The 5,618-nt window shown below is 42.6% G+C and overlaps 1 protein-coding gene across 1 annotated transcript in view; it reads right to left on the reverse strand.

Annotated features, from left to right (window-relative positions):
- ANKRD33B (ankyrin repeat domain 33B) overlaps nt 1-5,618 on the reverse strand; it is an 87,348-nt gene that overhangs the window by 40,920 nt on the left and 40,810 nt on the right. The gene's annotated exons all lie outside the window — the stretch shown is intronic.

Here is a 5,618-nt window from a genome sequence, read left to right on the forward strand (position 1 = left end):
CCCTCTACCCCCCACCTCCCCCAAGGGCCGCAGGGACATGGTGATGGCTGCTTCGAGGAGCGGCGTGGGGCCCGCGGCACCATGGGGGTGGCAATCCCACGGGCCGTAGTTTGCCCACCTGTGATCTATATTACTAACTTACATACTGACACTTGACTGGGAAATCAGGAAGTGATACAGTTACTGTATTAAAAATAATTTTTTTTTGAGGAAGTGAAAAATAAATAGTTTGAACTTGTGTATTTAACAGCTATTGTAAAGATTCTTCCATAGTGAAATGTATTTCGTGGAAGTGGGAACATTTGAAAGGGAAAAGTTAACATAAACAGGTCACAGCTACAACTATTTGGCATTTCACAATGCTAACACTGCATTGTGTAGTTAAAAACAATCGTATGTTTTAGCAACATAAATACTTGTACTAAATTTTCAGTCTTTTTACACTAATATATGAATGATATCACCATAGCCAGAGAGAGAGGTATACAGAGTATATTATTCACAGCAGTATGGACTTTTGTGCACACAGAGTTCTCCCATATAAGAATTGTAACATAAATAGGGCCAGATCATGGATACATTGAGTAAGGAATCCAGCATGAAGCCCACAGCCATCAATATATGTATAGAAAGGTACTTTACTAAAATGCGTGCAAAAGCCATGCAGGGTAATAAGTAATTACATAGTTTTTAATCATTTGAAAGTGGTTTTAGAAGTGGTTATAGTGTGGTATCACTACACTAGGAAATTAAGGGCACAGTTTAACAATCCTGTGCCATAGGTGATGACATAAACAAACATTTTAGAATATGTAAACTTAGTGACCTTTTCACCCCACTTTACCACTTGTGTAAATAGTCTTTAGTGGAGTTATTTCTCACTAACACTGGTGTAAATAAGAGAAGAATAAAGCCCAAAATATTTAAACTTCTTCATCTTTGTTGTATTTACACTTCTATCCCGATATAACGTGGCCCGATGTAACATGAATTCGGATATAACGTGGTAAAGAGGATGTGGGAAAAGCTAAAGTACTCAATGCTTTTTTTGCCTCTGTCTTCACAAACAAACACTGGGCAGCACAGCATGGGGAGGAGGTGACCAGCCCTCTGTGGAGAAAGAAGTGGTTCAGGACTATTTAGAAAAACTGGATGAGCACAAGTCCATGGGGCCAGATGCGCTGCATCCGAGGGTGCTAAAGGAATTGGCGGATGTGATTGCACAGCCATTGGCTATTATCTTTGAAAACGCATGGTGATCGAGGGAGGTCCCGGATGACTGAAAAAAGGCTAATGTAGTGCCCATCCTTTAAAAAGGGAAGGAGGAGGATCCGGGGAACTACAGGTCAGTCAGCCTCACCTCAGTCCCTGGAAAAATCATGGAGCAGGTCCTCAAGGAATCAATTCTGAAGCACTTAGAGGAGAGGAAAGTGATCAGGAACAGTCAGCTTGGATTCACCAAGGGCAAGTCAGGCCTGACTAACCTAATTGCCTTCTATGAGGAGATAACTGGGTCTGTGGATGAGGGGAAAGCAGTGGATGTGTTATTCCTTGACTTTAGCAAAGCTTTTGATACAGTCTCCCACAGTATTCTTGCCAGCAAGTTAAAGAAGTATGGGCTGGATGAATGGACTATAAGGTGGATAGAAAGCTGGCTAGATCGTCAGGCTCAACGGGTAGTGATCAATGGCTCCATTTCTAGTTGGCAGCTAGTATCAAGCGGAGTGCCCCAAGGGTCGGTCCTGGGGCCAGTTTTGTTCAATATCTTCATTAATGATCTGGAGGATGGTGTGGACTGCACCCTCAGCAAGTTTGCAGATGACACTAAACTGGGAGGAGTGGTAGATACGCTGGAGGGTAGGGATAGGATCCAGAGAGACCTAGACAAATTAGAGTATGGGGCCAAAAGAAATCTGATGAGGTTCAACAAGGACAAGTGCAGAATCCTGCACTTAAGAAGGAAGAATCCCATGCACTGCTACAGACTAGGGACCGAATGGCTAGGAAACAGTTCTGCAGAAAAGGACCTAGGGGTTACAATGGACGAGAAGCTGGATATGAGTCAACAGTGTGCCCTTGTTGCCAAGAAGGCTAACAGCATTTTGGGCTGTATAAGTAGGGGCGTTGCCAGCAGAGCAAGGGACATGATCATTCCCCTCTATTCAACATTGGTGAGGCCACATCTGGAGTACTGTGTCCAGTTTTGGGCCCCACACTACAAGAAGGATGTGGAAAAATTGGAAAGAGTCCAGCGGAGGGCAACAAAAATGCTTAGGGGGCTGGATCACATGATTTATGAGGAGAAGCTGAGGGAACTGGGATTGTTTAGTCTGCAGAAGAGAAGAATGAAGGGGGATTTGATGGCTGCTTTCAACTACCTGAAAGGGGGTTCCAAAGAGGATGGATCTAGACTGTTCTCAGTGACCTGATGACAGAACGAGGAGTAATGGTCTCAAGTTGCAGTGGGGGAGGTTTAGGTTGGATATTAGGAAAAACTTTTTCACTAGGAGGGTGGTGAAGCACTGGAATGGGTTACCTAGGGAGGTGGTGGAATCTCCTTCCTTAGAAGTTTTTAAGGTCAGGCTTGACAAAGCCCCGGCTGGGATGATTTAGTTGGGAATTGGTCCTGCTTTGAGCAGGGGGTTGGACTAGATGACCTCCTGAGGTCCCTTCCAACCCTGATATTCTATGATTCTATGAAACAGCGCTCGGGGGGTGCAGGGGGAGACCCGGGGCTGCGCACTCCAGCAGATCAAAGCAAGTTCAATATAACGCGGTTTCACCTATAATGCGGTAAGATTTTTTGGCTCCCAAGGACAGCGTTATATCGGGATAGAGGTGTATTACATGGGCACAGATGAAAATTTGGTCTGTGGTGTTCATTTTCTATGTGTAAAACTATTGCACTATTATTCTTGTATGGGTGTCTCTAACAAGATGTCAGGTTCTTGGACCTTGTGTAGGAATGCAAGACTTTGAATCTCCCTAAGCTTTCGCACTAGAACCTTATTTAAAGATGTATAGTAATTTCTGCTGACTCACGATGGCCAGTTGATTTTGTTAGGGCTTGTCTTCACTACTGGGGAGATAGATGCTGCTGCAATCGATGTAACGGGTGTCGATTTAGTGGGTCTAGCAATGGCAGAGCACTCTCCAGAGGACTCCGGTATTCCAGCTCCCTGAGAAGAGTAAGGCCTTGGCTACACTTGCGAGTTACTGCGCAATAAAGCAGCCCTGGGTGCCCTAGCTCACTGGCAAGGCACGTAGAGCGCTCTGATTCCGCAGCTATAGTGCTGCTGGTACTCCACCTCGGCGAGTGGAATAACATTTGCTGCACCCCTGCTGGAGCGCCGCGGTGCCAGTGTGAACGAGGTGTTGCATTACTGCGCTGTAATCAGCCTCCGGAAACATCCCATAATCCCCTTAAATCAAGTGGCCGCTCTTGTCATTGTTGTGAAATCAGCTGCAGGAATACGGAAATGCCCTTTCATAGCTCTGTTTTGGAGAAGCTGGCTGCTGATCAGCTCCGAGAAAAGCAAACATGTACTGTTTACTTTGAGTGCGTGAGAGAGAGGCAGAGGGGGAGAGGGGGGTCTGAACTTACAAGACAGCATGCTGACACACTCTCAGCACCCCAAAAACCCACTCTCTCTCCCCCCACATACACACAATACACTCCCTGTCACACTCCACCCCACCCCCATTTGAAAGGCACGTTGCAGTCACTTGCATGCTGGGATAGCTGCTCATAATGCATCGCTCCCAATGCCGCTGCAAGTGCCGCAAATGTGGCCATGCCAGTGCGCTTGAAGCTGTCAGTGTGGACAGACTGCAGCGCTTTCCCTACTGTGCTCTCCGAAGGCAGGTTTAACTCACAGCGCTCTACATCTGCAAGTGTAGCCATGCCCTAAGGTAAGTCGACCGGAGAGCATCTCCCGTCGATGCAGCACAATGCAGACACCACAGTAAGTCGACCCAAGCTACGTTGACTCCAGCTACATTATTCATGTAGCTGAAGTAGCATAATTTAGGCTGATTTACCCCGGTAGTGAAGACAAGCCCTTAATTCCAACTAAGCTATAACAGAAGTTGTAGAGTCTCTGCAGCAGAAGGAGCTAGGGGCGGGGACAGAGGGATTACTGCAAGAAAAGTCCTAGGAACAGTTAACCTTGAGGAAAAAAGTTTGTTTTTTTGTTATTGAAATTACCAACAAGCAAAACACTTGGAAGAAGGTTAGTTTGGATTTACACACATACACACACACACACGCCATAAAGAACTGGATAGTTACAATAGTAAATGTTAGAGTGGATATACCTATTAACTGCCACTGCTATTATAAATTTGAGTAATTTACTATTATAATAATTAATAATTTGTATGTTATAGATTATGAGACAGGTGAAAGAAGAATATACTGCTATTACCCCTTTTGCATATTATCCATTGAATAGAAATATATAAACATTTTCAGTTAAATGTGCAGCTAGGTTAGTGTTATTATATATAAAGGAAAACTCTAAAATTAAACGACTAGTGCATATTGAGTCAGTTTTCTGAAGGTGCTATGTAAAAAAAATATAATTATTTTTTGTTTAATGCTCTGATGAAGCATAAACTAGATCAAACAAAAAAATTCACAGAAAATATAAAACACTAATGTTAAATGAAGGACACTTCACAATGTTGCATCTCTGAGGAAAATACTTGGAGTGATGAATTATAGGAGAAAGGTAGACAGATCACTTCATCACTTCTCTTTACACATTTGTGGCTGCTTGATATTGCTTATTGCTACTAAAACATCTTTTCTCAGGGTTAACTTTTTTCACATCATGTCACATAACTGTCATTTGTCATGAAGTTTGTTGGGAACTGTTATACTGAGAAAAACAAACACTGACTTTTTGCATTACATTTGAAAAATTTTTTTAAATTGTATTTTGCTTTGTTCTTTCAAGCAGTTCTTTCTGCCTTTTATAAGGGGTGGGGCAAAGCATTTAATAGCACCCAGGTGTCACATGAAATGATCTTCCTGTTATTGTTTTCCATTGTAAAACTAATTGTAATTAGTTTTATTGGTTTCTATGGGAACTAACATGTTTCTTGTGAAACTGGGTGGAAAAGTGTTATTATTTAACTGTATCAGGATTCAGTTTGTTGCACACAAGCTATTTTAATTCAAGTGAGATACTAACAAGATTATTTCTTACCAAGGGCCCAATTCTACTACATTTCAATGAAGGCCCCTATTTCACCAACACTTACGGTCATGAATAACTTTACACAATGAGACAATTTGTGTGTGTAAAGGTACTCATGTGCCTAAGTGCATAAGGTTGGGGCATAAATTTGCAATCCACAAACAAGTAGTAGAAAACATCTTCAGACTCCAGAAACAATACAAAGAAGCTGCTTTTTAAATTGTATTAGGCTATACATGATCCAGAAGGGAAGGAAATCACCTACACTAATGCTAAAATAGATGAAATACTGCACTTTGAAATTTATTGACTGTCAAGCTTGATAGAGATTTTAATTAAGCTTCCCAGAGAAAGGAGGGTTATTTGTATGGTGGTTTGAGGGCATAAATAGGGATAACATGTGGTCTGTCTTTC

Source organism: Malaclemys terrapin, chromosome 2 (assembly GCF_027887155.1).
Source record: "Malaclemys terrapin pileata isolate rMalTer1 chromosome 2, rMalTer1.hap1, whole genome shotgun sequence".
In the NCBI taxonomy this organism is placed as follows: domain Eukaryota; kingdom Metazoa; phylum Chordata; order Testudines; family Emydidae; genus Malaclemys; species Malaclemys terrapin.